The sequence below is a fragment of the Lathamus discolor genome, chromosome 1, assembly GCF_037157495.1.
Source record: "Lathamus discolor isolate bLatDis1 chromosome 1, bLatDis1.hap1, whole genome shotgun sequence".
NCBI lineage: Eukaryota > Metazoa > Chordata > Aves > Psittaciformes > Psittacidae > Lathamus > Lathamus discolor.
The window spans coordinates 92,863,000-92,877,236 of record NC_088884.1 but is presented as its reverse complement, the minus strand read 5'-3'; the positions used below and the strand labels follow the sequence as shown (position 1 = coordinate 92,877,236).

Here is a 14,237-nt window from a genome sequence, read left to right as displayed (position 1 = left end):
GTCCTCAAAGCCAGAATGCAGCTGTGTACCTCTACCTCTTTGATGAAGGGCAGATTATGTTTCTGAAGAGTGACAAAAGCCCAACTTCTGCAGTTGTTAGTCATTTCAGAAGCTTTGACAGTGCTCATCACCTAGCTCCAGAGAAGATTTTGGCAGAGGATTAAAATGGAGGCTTGGATACACCATCCCTTGTAAAAACGTCACACAACACAAGATCCTTAAGACCTGCTGCTAGGCAATAAAAATTATTTTTAAAGAAAGGAATAGGTATTTCAGTGACTAAATCAAGAATCTTAAAAACAGTATTTTGCAAGTATTCTACATAGCTTCAGGGAGAATGTGAACATAATATTGAAGTAATTTAAATTAGAGTCAGCTTTTGGGTCACTAACTATTAAATGTACTCATCTGCAGTATCTGTACAATGAAGTGCATACGTCTGATCTCAGTATCAAGTGTCAGGTACAGAGAAAATAAGTATAGCAAGCACTTGGTTTATTAAGGCAAAGTTTTGTAACTTATAGCAGCTGCCTAGTGATAGCAGAGTGGCATATTCAGTGGAAAGACTAATGAGAGATTAAATTCTTAAAAGAGAGTTTCTCCTCTTCCAGCTGCTAGAAGGGAAAAACAATCCAAACAACTAATTGGACATAATAGGGTTTCAAGGATTTGTAAATAAAACAGATAACATGTAAATAGCTGCAGTTATGGGCTAGTTATCTTTAGTTACTAGATCAACAGGTGGTTTCTTGAACCACAGAGACAGGAAAACCAGCTAGGAAGGGTTTTTATTTAGACAGAATTCTGGTGTCCTTGTAGCTGTTCAAGTCTACAGATTAGGGTGTCAGACAGTGCAGGGCATTTTAAGGTAAAACTGTGATTAGTCTGTAAGAATACAGTTTTTTATTATTATTTTTTTTAACCTTTGTAAACACAGTTCAGACTAACAAAAGTATCTTATTATACTTCTTCAGTTGTTTGGAGCTAAGTGTTCCAACATCAGCCAGTCTGAACTTTCCTAGCTTTTATTTGCATCCTTTTATTCTACTCCTTTGAGTAACTGAGTATCAATTTTTAGTGAATAAAAAATCATTCATAGCACACTGCATGAGCCTTGGACTCCAAGTTCAAAAGAGGAAACAACCATGCAGAGGCCTCCTCACCCCCTTCAGTTTCTAGTGGAGAAGACTGCATTGCTGGAGTAAAAAGGAGATGAGCAGGGAAGCTGAAAGTAGATTGTTTTACACTGATTTTGCTTGGTTTCTGTTTTGTTTTTGGTGAGTCTTTTTGTTTGTTTGTCTGAGAGTCCTCTTTACATAAAAAGTCCTTTTGCAGTAATGTGTTCATGGTGCATTAGTGAAGAATGGAAGTACCTGAGCACCTAGCAGAGCAAAAGAAGTGTTGCGTGGAAAAGGCAAGCCACAGGTGTGGCTGTGAATCTTATTTGGCATGGTCTTAATTATTGGTCATTGTGGTCACCTTACTTTCTCTTGTCTCTCTAAATCAAGCTGCATCTATAACAGCCCTTCATTCTTGCTTCTCTTAGTTCTACTAGTGTGTGTGTATTGTTGTTGGTCAGTGTGATGTTTGTTAATCATTTTATAATTCAGTGACGGAAGCACTGAAATTCAGGGGCCTTGAGTCAGCCAGTGGGTGGTAGTACGTTATGTGACTGCAGTTCAGACAGCATAGTGAGAGAATTTATTGCCTGGACAAAGAAGAGACTCCTGTAGGAGTGAACCAGAGATTTTACTATCCATGCCTAGCTCCTTTCTCATGAGTTGTACTACCTGGTCTTCATTTTGTGGGTAAGAAAGAAGAAACCTTTTAAAAAGGAGATTCTGCTGTACTTTTAGATACTGACTTGATCTGAAGCAGAACAGTCCTTTCCAGAAGTAGAAGTGCTTCTAGGACGCAAAGCAGGTAAAAAGGGAAGTAAGTTAAAGCCCATCCCTGGGGGGTGAGGATGTTGAAGCAGCTAGTGTGCGAAGACTCTCCACAACTCTAGTTGATTCCTCTTTCATTGTCAGAGGATGCTGTGCTGTTGTTTGAGATCCGCAGGTTCTCTGGGAATATTTCCTTTAGATGGAGAGGCTATGTGTGCAGTCACATAGAGGAGACCTAGTATCCTGCTAATGTAAGTAAAATTCTGATTCTACTTGGATTCAAGACTGGGGAGGATAACTCACTTGTGGATAGCAAGTTCTGCTTTCTATTTTTTCAGATTCTTCTTCCTCATTGGCATTGTAATATGGGGGAAAATGCCCTTACCTTTTTTTTCTGGTTTCTTCTGCTATAGGAATTTCATAGTTTTCTAGTCTCTTACTCAGAGCTGGTTTCACTAATGAACATGCAAATTGGTAATATTTTGAATAGACTGTTTTCTTCAGCATGTTTGTGTTCTTACAACCTCATGAATAATAAATGATGAAAAGATGAAAATGGGAAAATCATTGAGGTGACAAATAAAAGAGCAATTTTACAATTATTGTAAAGGTTCCAGGAAGAGATTTTTCAGTTGTTTATATTTCAGTTGGGCTGGCACCAAATGAAGGGGATAGGAATGACCTCTGTGTTAAGGAAAGAGCAATTATGTAAGCTGGATCAGGAGGGAAGCAGAGATTAACTGAATGAATGCTTGCACATGGCTGAAGTAATATCTTCATATGAGGCAAATGAAACAGCTTTAAGTGGTGATGCTCAGGACTCCTACGGCATGGGCTGTGTTTTTTAGTAGAGATTGTTATAGAAACACTTATTGTCTCTCTGAGGGCATCTTTTGACACTCACAGGCCTGTGACGTCTGTAATGATGAAAATTGCTTACAGACAAATGTAATATAATTAACATACTTTATTTTTGTTATTCTTGTATGTCGTTGCAGTTTCTCAGCTAGAAGAAACCTGGTGAACTGAGCACTGTGTGACTAATGAGCTGTCTGTGGAACATCTGCAGTCTGAATACCTGCATCTCTACTGAAAACAGTCTGGGAACATGTGCCTTAATGAAACTTCAGACCACAGACCTAGAAAAGGTTATCCTGACCTTTCTGCTAAACTGGCTGGTAGCTTGTTTAAAAAATACCTTTCTTTTGTGCTTGGATAATCCTGATCTGCCACAGTCTCTTTGGCTGCATTCTGTCTAATTCTTTCTTAATATAAACTCAAGTGAAAGAGCAACCTCTTTTTTTTTTTTTTTTTTTTTAATCTTCTTTCTAATGACAAACACTTTCTTGTTCTTTGAAATGGCATTAAAATAATAATTACTAGTCCTTAATTAAGTAGCAGTCTTTAAAATAGAAATAACAAATATTATTACTCATGTCAAGGACTGTCTTGTTCTTACAAAGTGAGCATTGTTTGATTGGGTAATCCTGTACAGCAGTGCTGCATGGCAAAATTTTGAAGTGCTGAACCCATTACATAGTGAATAAGGTGATTAGGATTGAACTCTAGTGGGCAACCATAATACTTGAGACTTCAACTGCATTCTGAAAGACGTGTTTCCACAGTCCACATGCTAATCTCAGGATAGACATTTCTCTGTTTTGCCTTAGCCTGTTCTTGTAACCTCATGTAGATTGTTTGAACTCTTTTCTGATCTGTGCTATTGTTATCCCCCTTTTTTTAATAATAATTTCCCTTATAATAATAATTGTCTTTTTTGCAATAAACCAACTGATCAATCACAGTACTTTTTTACCTCACTTGCATCTTAATTTCACTGTTGGGATCACAAACAAAATGGGTCCAATACTGGGGTTTTCTCCAGTCAGACCCTGACAGTTGCTTCAAGCCTATTGGAGTCATTATTTAAGGTCAATACCTGGTAAAATTATTCACCTTTTTATCAGCACTAAATGCCTTCTTTTGACTATATATTGAAAGCCTGAAGTAAACTCTTAAGTTTTTTATTAGGACACTGTCGATTTTTAACAATACAATGTAGAGTTTATTTACGGAGAATGCAAAATGTTGAGTGATTTAGTTGGCTAACATCACCAAACTCAGCAAATGCATGTGTGCTGCTACTTCCCTTTGAGAAGCAAATAACACTTTCTGTTATCAATTAGTCATAAAACTTGCTATCATATACTATCTGGTTCTGTTACCTAATCAGGATCATTCTTCTATGGATAATATTTTCAGGTAATGTTTTAGTAAATTGCATGGTTTATTGCTTTTTTAACACAATGACCATCTCTTTCTCTATGATTCATGGAAAGGGTACATGAACATGTCCCTTAAGAGTATGTAAATCTTTCAAGTGAAAAAATCTTACTCTCTTCCACTAAGCAAATGAATTAAAAAAAATCAATTTCATTGTTAATGAATTGAACTAAAACTCTTAAATTGGGGAAAAAAGTGATGGTTAAGGTAAAAATTAGTACTCAAAGCCTTCTGAAGCCACAAGGACTTAAGACTTGCATTAACACTTCTGCTATTTCCAGTTTCTGTTTGGTTGATTTGCAGTCTTGTCTTACAGCTCTTTGACTTCTAGAAAGCTTAATGCATGCAGCAGTCAGCCAAATGAAGGACAGAGGGGGGAAAATGTACTACAATAATTGAGCTCATTTTCTTTCTTACAGAAAAGGGTCAGGACATCCTAATTGGAAATGTAGAACCAGATGTTAAACAATAAAATAACATTGTAAAATACAGATGCTTCCCTCAAATCCATTATTTTATTTCAATCTTCTTTACCAACTTCTTGCTTCTCACCTCTCCTATAGCAGGGACAGAGATGGAAACAAAGGTGAAGTGCAAGCTTTTGACTGTTTTACTGATTGTCCAGTGTTTTTCAAAAGCTCAGGTCACATTGCTTAACCTGGAAAAGGAACATGAAAATTATGTATGTTCAATAAATAGTTGCTGTTAAATGGCTCTTACACCAAGCTGTCACATTGTCTTCTGTGTTTCTGTGTTTATTCCAGAAGTTATTAAATAATAATTCCAAACCATTAGTGAAATTGTGGCCATATTAAAAAGAAGCAATTCCATTGAGATTTGAGAAGAAAATCAGCTTTATTAAGGCTCTGTAAGCGCCTCAAGTGATTTATCTCACTTTAATATACAGCAGCCTGCATATCTGCAACGTGTATTCACATTATTAAAGACTCTTAGTACAAATATTTAAATATCTGATAATTGGAGACTTGACATTTATTCGAATGTAGTTTAGGGGAGGCCTTAATAATGCTTTGATGTAACTTTACAGTGCAAAAAAAAAAAGTGTATTCATTCCATTACTGGAATGCCTTAAAGGAAAAATATGAAGAGATGTACTTTGACTTGTACTTTTATTCCACATTCTACAGAGTCTGAGCTGAACTGTGCTGTGGTTAGCACAAAACCACTCAAGTATTTGGACAAAAAGGGGACATTGAAATTTAATTTTTTAAAATATTTTTTCCCCCCTCACCAATGCAGGGAAAACACATGTAATTTCAGTTGGGTAGCAATAATTTTTGTAAGTGTTCACAATTTGTGTTTAGAAATAGAGCTACTGCTAAATGTGCTTATCTCATTGGTGGATAGCTAAACAGAGAGATTCTTTGGTCTGGAAAACCTGTTGACAAAATCTTAGAAGCTGGTGTTTAGGATAAATTCCTACTGCTTGTTCATCTGGTTTTCTCCTCCCAGATAGCGTATTGGGCTGATACAGAGTCTGTAAAGAATTTAAGGATTAATTTTCTTGTTTGTACAGCGTATGTAAAGTAGGAGTAGTAAGGCCAAGAATTAAGTTCAAGAGCAGAAATTGTTGCTTGTTTCTTTTTCTACTGCAGTCCACACCTGGTCATGGACCTACAGATCTGATGGTTCTGGCAAAATACCAATTAATTTTCTTCGTGAGAAAGAACAACTGGTAATTTTATTAAGCAAGTTTACTGAGATATTTTATGACTTAAAATACTGTTTTGGGACTGCAATTTATCATGAAATTTGTACAGGCTCTCAAACTGGAGCTTTTTAGGTCCTTTCTAAATGTCGTGGTTTAAACAAAGTCAGCCATAAACCACACAGCCCGTCCACTCACTCCCCCCCTTCTTGCCCTCCTACACCTGGAGGGACGGAGAGGAGAATTGAAAGAATGCAACTCCCATGGGTTGAGATAAGAACAGTTTAGTAACTAAGGTATAACACAAATCACTACTGCTACCACCAATAATAATAATGGTAAAAGAAATAACAAGAGGAAAGAATACAACACCTCAACACCAGCCAAACAATAACTCCTCCACCCCACCCTGACTGAGCACCGACCGATACCTCGTCCAACCCTGCAGTCCTCTAGCCCTTCCGGGTAACTCTCGGTTACATCCTGGGCATGGCGTGCTGTGGTATGGAATACCTCTTTGGTTAGTCTGGGTCAGGTGTCCTGTCTCTGCTTCGTCCCAGCTTCCCCTCCTCCCTGGCAGAGCATGAGACTCAGAAAGTCCTTGGTCAGACCAAACATTTGAGCAGCAACTGAAAACATCGGTGTTATCAGCACTATTCCCAGGCCAAAAAAGCAAAACATAGCTCTGCACTAGCTACTAAGGAGAAAAATAACTGCTACTTCTGAACCCAGGACACTAAATATCAACATTTAATAATTTTTGAATGGGATGGTTCAAGGCTTCCAAGTGTTCAAGGCAGGGCATCTGTTATGCAGCATCACAGAAGTTAGCTAAGAAAAAGCTTGAGCAGAATCTGTGAAAGATGTGGTGTTTTGAGTGAGGCTTTTCTTTGGGAGGCGTGAGTGATATTTGAGACAGAAAGTTTAGGAGAGTTTTGAGCGTTGTATCTCTTCTTCCCTGGCAGGACTTCTTACCCATGTCCTCTCCTTGCAGTGACTGTATCAGGAAATGCACAGAGAAGAATAAGAAAGAGATGACATTATGTCTCACTTCTGCCGTAGGCTGCTGCCTGTATTGCTTATGCCTTGAACCAACCCTGATTATTACCTCTTCAAGAGATTTTTGCTTGGTTACCTGAGGTACTTTAGCAGTTACTTTCTTTTCAGTTGTCACATACATTTAAAGTTTAATGACAAATGGCTGCTCATATAAGCTAGTCCCAAACTGGAGGAAACAAAAAATACATCAGGATATTCGTGCTATTTTTCCCCATTTAACTTTAAAGACAGAGTTCTTTTAAACGGCTGCTCTTTAGAAGAGTACATATTGACAAATGGCACTCTCTTAATGCTTTCTGACAATAACAGTGCTTTTTGTCAATTTCTGCTGCCAATAATAATGACTGTCTGTTCAAGCAAACAATTAATGAGTGTTTCCAACTGACCTTTTAGCAACTACTGTCAGCATTAACTACTCTACAACATTTTCACCTCCCCATGGAATTACCAGTGCTTAATTTTGAGTGTATAAAGGTAACTGACCTAAGCGACAACTGCATATATGGTAATTTGAAAGACATTGCTACTATAGCAGCTCTAGTTCTGCAACTTGTGACAAACACTTCTGGTTATAGTGATAGATGACTTCAAGCAACAGGGAAAGTGCTTGCCTTTGTGCAAATTTCTCACATAAAAGGCAACTAAAAGCACAGAAGTGTTCTTAGTGGCTTCATGTTAGTACAAATGCTCTTGCAATGTCTGGTGGCACCAGCAGTTTCTAAGGAAGACATAGAACAAGTTTGAGCAGTTATGGCTACTCTGAGCTTCATTCAAGGTTTAATGAGTCTGCACCTCAGTCTTGAACTAATAATTTCTTTTTAAATCCTTTAGGACTTTATCCAGCATTTGTTAAGATGAAAAAGGGTAAGTCAGAATCAGTTCTGTTTCTTAACATGAATAGGAGATAAAAAGACATTTCTTTTTGTGTCCTAAATTCCTAACTGACCAATAAATGTTAACTACATTTGAGCATTTGGGAATGAACTTTATAGATTATGGGATCACATGGTGACAGTGTTGTTCAGGATTCATTGAAAAAATGTGCATTGAATATGTACCACAGGTATACACCTTCCTAGAAAATACAAGGAAAAATAAGCTAAAAGGACTAAAGCAGGATTTAGGAAGTTATTGACTTCCTGTAGTGCCAGTTAACCCTTTGTAAAACACCACTCTGTAACATAACTGCTACTTCTTTACCCCATTAATTTTCTGTCCTGTGTACAGTGTGACTCTACTCCCAAGCACCTATATATAGCTTCCAATGCAAAATGAAAATGTGGTATGAAAATTGGAAGTTAAACAATAAGCTCCCTCATATTTGAAGGGAAACAAACATCTCATCTTGTTGTTTAGAGATCCTTCTCTCTTGAGACTGATATCAGAAACCCACCCTTCTTACTACTCTACACGTTAATTATGACTTCATAGATTTCAAAAAGGGTGGTTAGATAATGAAAACTTAATGAACAAATGTAATGGTAATTGAGATGTTGCAAAATAGGGTGCTGTATATGAAAATATGGTATTGAGAATTCAAAAATTTTCATTGCTGGAATATAAATATCTACATATAAATAATTCTCCTTAACTCATTTTTCTTAAGTATTTTAATTATAAACAGGCATTTCTTGTTAAAGATTTCAAACTATAGGTTGTTTTTATATGTCAAATTAAGTAATGATGTGTAAGTCTTCTTTAAATATTCTATTATATCATTTGAAATGTATTCTCTACTACTAATCTATAACCTTGATTTAGTTTCAGCAGTGTCACAGCTGTATCTAGTGCATTTGATTAGCAGTGCTTCAATAATATTTAATAGAAAAACTTGAGACAAAAAAGGAGCCACAAGAAATGTGTGTGTTAATTTTATGATTACTTGAAAATACTTGTCTTCCTATACCAAGGAAGATACCTTATCCTTCCACAAGCACAAATGACCATGCAATTTGGAATACTTGCTAGAGCTGGAACTCTGGTTCCATGGTATAGAAAGAGACCTGGAAAGGTCTATCAGCTCAAATGCAGTTTTACATGATTGTACAGAACAGATGTGGCATGACTTGAGTAGAATTTGAAAAAATATTTTGTGTCTTTGTAGATTTTGTAGCACAGGCTGCTCTGGACATCAGCTCTAGAAAAGTATTTTTCTCACGAAGCCAAGAAATTATGGTAGTTTTTTTGACAGGAAGAGGAAAATGTAAAAGTGCCAAGGGACAGAGAAAGCTGGGTCTACAGTGACAGAAGCAAAATTCAGGGAGCACCAGTTTCCTAACTTCCTTGCAGCGTAGCAGACACAGGTTAGTATCTTGGGGTTTTTTAAAGGTAGCATTAATTTTCAATTTAAAGTGCTCTTTAATCTGCAAATCCATGAGAGAAACAGAGTTATACCTATATGTTTGAATCTGCTTGCTATCTACATGACTAACATTAGCAGAGGTGAGGTACACAATCAAGTTTTTATTTGATATGTGTACAAAGAATGAAAACCGTTAAGAAACAGTTTGCTAGTAGGAAATTTTAAATACAGATAGCAAAATGGTATGCTAGACTGGTTTGGCAAATTACTACAATGGACAAGTGGTGGTTTTTCATTATCTGTTGTACAGAAATACAAGGCTTACAACAGTGTATTTTGTATTGATGCTTATTCATCTCTGAGAGAGTGATTTTCAGGCTGCTTTGAGGGCAGATACAACTCAGCAGATGAGCACTGTCTGTAACATAGCAGGTTTCAATGAACTGAGAGTACTAGATGGGTTTTGTAGTCTTTCTCTTGTGCCTCGTTGAGTCCATTTTTTGATGGAGTTATTCCTGCTGGCTTGTTGAGATCTGAAAACGTACTACCAGAGAGCATTTTTTGTCATTCACAGGCAGTACCAAACACATTTTGGCATAAAATGTCATCCATCTTGCTTTCATTCAGGTAAAGTACGGAGCATTCAAACAAGGGCAGTATACGTAAGGTGTCAAAACAGTTTTGCATAGCATGTGCAATATATGTGTCGTGGTTTAAACCCAGCTGATAACTCAGAACCACACAGCCACTTGCTCACTCTATCCCCACCTACTTTCCCCCTGTTCCCAGAGGGACGGAGAGGAGAATTGCAAGAATGTAAATTCCACAGGTTGAGATAAGAATAGTCCAATAACTAAAGTATAACACAAAACTACTACTGCTACCACCAATAATAATAATGATAAGGGAAATAACAAGGAGAGAGAATATAAAACTAAAAGGGGAAAGGGGAAAAAAAACCCAATAAACACAAGTTATTCACAATACAATTTTTCACCATTCACTGACCAATAATCAGGCTGACCTGAGCAATGATCTGGGCCTTCCAGGTGACTCCTCCCAGTTTATATACCGGGCATGGCGTGCTGTGGTATGGAATACCCTTTTGGCTAGTTTGGGTCAGGTGTCCCGTCTCTGCTTCCTTCCGGATTCTTGTGCTCCTCCTCACTGCCAGAGCATGATATTGAAAAGTACTTGGTCAGGGTAAGCATTACTTAGGAACTAAAAATATCAGTGTGTTATCAGCATTGTTCTTAGACTAAAGTTGAAAACACTGCACGGCACAAGCTATTAAGGACAAAAATACTTGTTACAGCTAAACCCAGGATGATCTGTAAGAAAGCTTACACTTATGTACATAGTGTTTTGATAAGACTCTCATTAGATTTTGGTAAAATGCAAATTTTACGTCCCACAAATCTTTAGGAATGGAAAAATGTTCCACTTCTCTAAGTTCTGATAAAGGAAGACACTGAATAAATACCTGGAGTTTACTGACATCTAAATGTAAATGTAGTGCTCAAGGTTCAGATTGAGGCTCTGAAAGACACTATTCTGTTTAACTTACCCAAATCTGGGAAATGAATTCAGATCTTTTAAACCCTAAATGATGATCCTAGCCATTGGACATGGGGTCAGTATTTGAGTCCAGTAGCCATAGCCAGATTTGATATCAAAGTTTTTAAGAGACAAGTTTGTGAGATCTTCAACAGTGGTTACCTACTGTTTACAGTATTTACAGTAGCTGTAGAAAACTCATAGTAAGTCTCTCTAAATAAGACACAGGTATCCCATACATTTGAGAGGATACCAGTTATTATATAATATTTTTAACTTTGGTCATTTCATCCTGTCATTTCTACTGTGAGAGATACTGAAGATTATCAGAAATGTTAACTGTACCATGTTGTAATGTGAATGTAGTTTGTCCATATGTTTTAGCATATCACTGAATATAGCTGTATTCTATTCCCTCAAAAAGGGGAAATATTTCTGCAGAATGATTACTTCACCTACTCAGTTCTTTTGGATTTGGATCATTTCAATGAGAGCTTAATCTTGTCTAAAAGTTGTTCTAATACAGTCTTTTTTCAGATGCAAATGTGAAAGCCACAAAACCACTATAGTTATTTCTACCCTAGGTTAGATACAAAACTGATGTGAAACCTTTCCCTGTGCTCATGAGCCATCCAGGTCCCAAAATAATTTCCATTAATGTAGTTCCTTGAGTATGTCTGGTTCTTTCACCTACACTGAAATGTTTCCTCCAATATTCTAGACCTGAGTAAACTTCATTGCCTTTATTTTAAATTTTAAGGTAAAACTTCCTGAAGGGGCTACTTTTTATTTATTCCTATAAACTTCACACACTTGTTTGTCTTCTGTTCTTTTTTTTTTTTGTCATTTCAAAGCATAGGTTAAGTATAAATTTATTTCTTAACATGTATTACTGAGACATGCCTAACTATATACCTTTGATAGTCCTTATTTTGCATAGTCATTGGCATTCAGATTTAATGTGAGGAAATGTATTATAGGTATTGATTGCAGTTGTGAAGCTGTTCTGATTGAATGACGGATTCCTTGATGCAGTTTTCACTATTCACTTCGCTACTTGGAGATGAATAAGCACATGAGTACAAAAATAGCTGGTTTAGTCAGTGGTTCTTTCAGTGAATACTCTGGCTCATGCATGCAAGTTCAAGGCCACAAATACTAAAGATGTGTTTCTGGATTTGCGTTTTAACATCCTGAAAAAAGCCCTGAATATACTTACAGGATATATTTCAGAGTTACTCTGCGTTTCATTACCCTGGCCTTTATCCACTTAAAAAGAAACTAGTTCAAGAATATATTTCTTGGATTCCTTTTCAAAGGAAACCATTTTCACCTGTGATATTTTCTAAGAGCGTAAACTGAGAATTCTGCCAATGTTTGATGCTGTTACTGCCATAGCTAGTGAAAGCTTCTTGAACCTACTTCACCTTGAGCCCAGTATTGCTCTGTGGCTATATAGAAAGGTGACTTTTCATTTAGGAGTCTCAAAAATGATTACTTCCCTTTGTTGGTTGCAGACACTGTGTACATTTTAGAAACTGATGCACAATTCCTGTCTTTACTCTTAAAGAATAAGGAAAGGTTCATCACCTGTCTATGAAAATTCCAGGATCACCACACAGGCAGGTTTATTACATGTTGAGAATAGTGCTAGGTATAGTTGAACAAAGAAATCTATATTTTACTTTAGCTTTCAAGTGTATTAATTTAGATATTTATCTCTTTGAGTTAAGATCAAACATACTGTGAAGAAACAGTGGAAAAAAACTCAACCCTTCATTACAGTCTTCTCTATTTTCCAATTTGTATTCTGTCTAAAATGAGAGGAAAAATAAGAGGAAATCATTAGAACAAGGGAGTCAGTCAATCTGCACTAACTCTGGGATTCATAACTTTGGATACTATTTTCAAAATAATAAATGATAACTGTAGATGATTGTGTAGATGATTATGTAATCTAGACCACATTAGGGGTTTTTTTCATTTTGAGGCAGCTTAACCCTAATTCCACCTTCACACAGTGTGATGTTGCTGTTGAGAAATGGTCAGTATTCTGATCTGAGCTTTTCTATCTACTGACTAAAATTGCCTGTTCTACTTGTTCAGTATAGACTTTTAATTTCGCTGTGAAGTTTTCTCCTGTGATAGGGTTTAGTTATTTAGATCTTTCCCCTAGAAACAACATTACCTTCTGCATCTTAATTTTATTAAGGATCAGCTTGTAAGCATGTGGAATGAAACCATTCAACCGCCACAGTCTGTATTTTAGAACAAAGCAACCTTTTTCTAGGGTGTATTTTCAAAATGCTAGGGAATGTTTTTTCACAGTTTCCAATGGAAGAAAGAGCCAGTAGCACAAAGTAGATTAATAAATGAGTGTGCTACTATATTACTTCACTGAAAACAAACATTAGCTTTCTTTTCTAATACTAAATTCTGTGAAAATAAGTCTTTCCTTTTACACACAAAATTATATTAACTTATAGTAGCTGAAATAAGTTGATCTGTTATGCACAGTATGTACCTCTGGTTTCATTAATCCTTAGAAAAACAAGTCTTGGAAAGGACAGAAATGAACATTTTATGCTATTTGCAAAAATGCATCATTATTCTAGTCTTTTGTTCATTCACTTAACTGCAGTATGACGAAGGGTATAGGCTTAGAGCATTTAAACAGAATTTTCATAGAGGAAATTTTATTTACAAGCTATTTGAACATATACAGAAATTGGTTTTTTGTGTTTGTTTTTTTTTTTTTTTGTAGTCAACTATATGTAAATATTTTCTAATATTAATGCAGTGCTAGTGGGATGATTAACAAGTTACATTAAGATTATTGGAAAAGTGAATACACTACCTAGTATTTTACCAACCAGTTTTTGAAAGCCTTCAGAAATCTATATATTTCTTGAATTACACTGAATAAGCCATTCTCTGCGGACAAGCCTCTTGTCCTGGAATTAGCTGTAACAGTTATTTTTCTCCTTAGTAGCTGGTGCAGTGTTGTGCTTTTGACTTTAGCCTGAGAGCAACGCTGACAACACACTGATGTTTTTAGTTGTTGCTAAGTAATGTTCACTCTGATCAAGGACTTTTCAGTTTCATGTTCTGCCAGCGAGGAGGGGCACAGGAAGCCAGGAGGAAGCAGAGACAGAACACCTGACCCAAACTAGCCAAAGGGGTATTCCCCACCGCAGCATGCCATGCCCAGTATATAAACTGGAAGGCCCAGATCGCTGCTCAGGTTGGGCTGTTTATTGGTCGGCTGGTGGTGAGTGATTGTATTGTGCATCATTCGTGTTTATTGGGGTTTTTTTTTTCCTTTCCCTTTTAGTTTTATATTCTCTCTCCTTGTTATTTGCCTTATGATTATTATTAGTGGTAGTTCTAGTTTTGCATGGTACCTTAGTTACTGGAGTGTTCTTATCTCAACCCATGGGATTTACATTCTTGCAATTCTCCTTCCCATCCCTCTCAGAGC

The 14,237-nt window shown here is 36.6% G+C and overlaps 1 long non-coding RNA gene across 2 annotated transcripts; it reads left to right on the top strand.

The window, feature by feature from the left end:
- Positions 1–1,568: 1,568 nt before the first annotated feature.
- LOC136007262 (uncharacterized) lies at positions 1,569–4,890 on the top strand. Of its 2 annotated transcripts, none has more exons than XR_010609563.1 (3): positions 1,569–1,923; positions 2,031–2,137; positions 2,885–4,890. It is a non-coding gene; the product is annotated as an uncharacterized LOC136007262 (long non-coding RNA). The 2 variants fall into 2 exon arrangements; XR_010609564.1 differs by having other exon boundaries at positions 1,569–1,935.
- Positions 4,891–14,237: the final 9,347 nt, after the last annotated feature.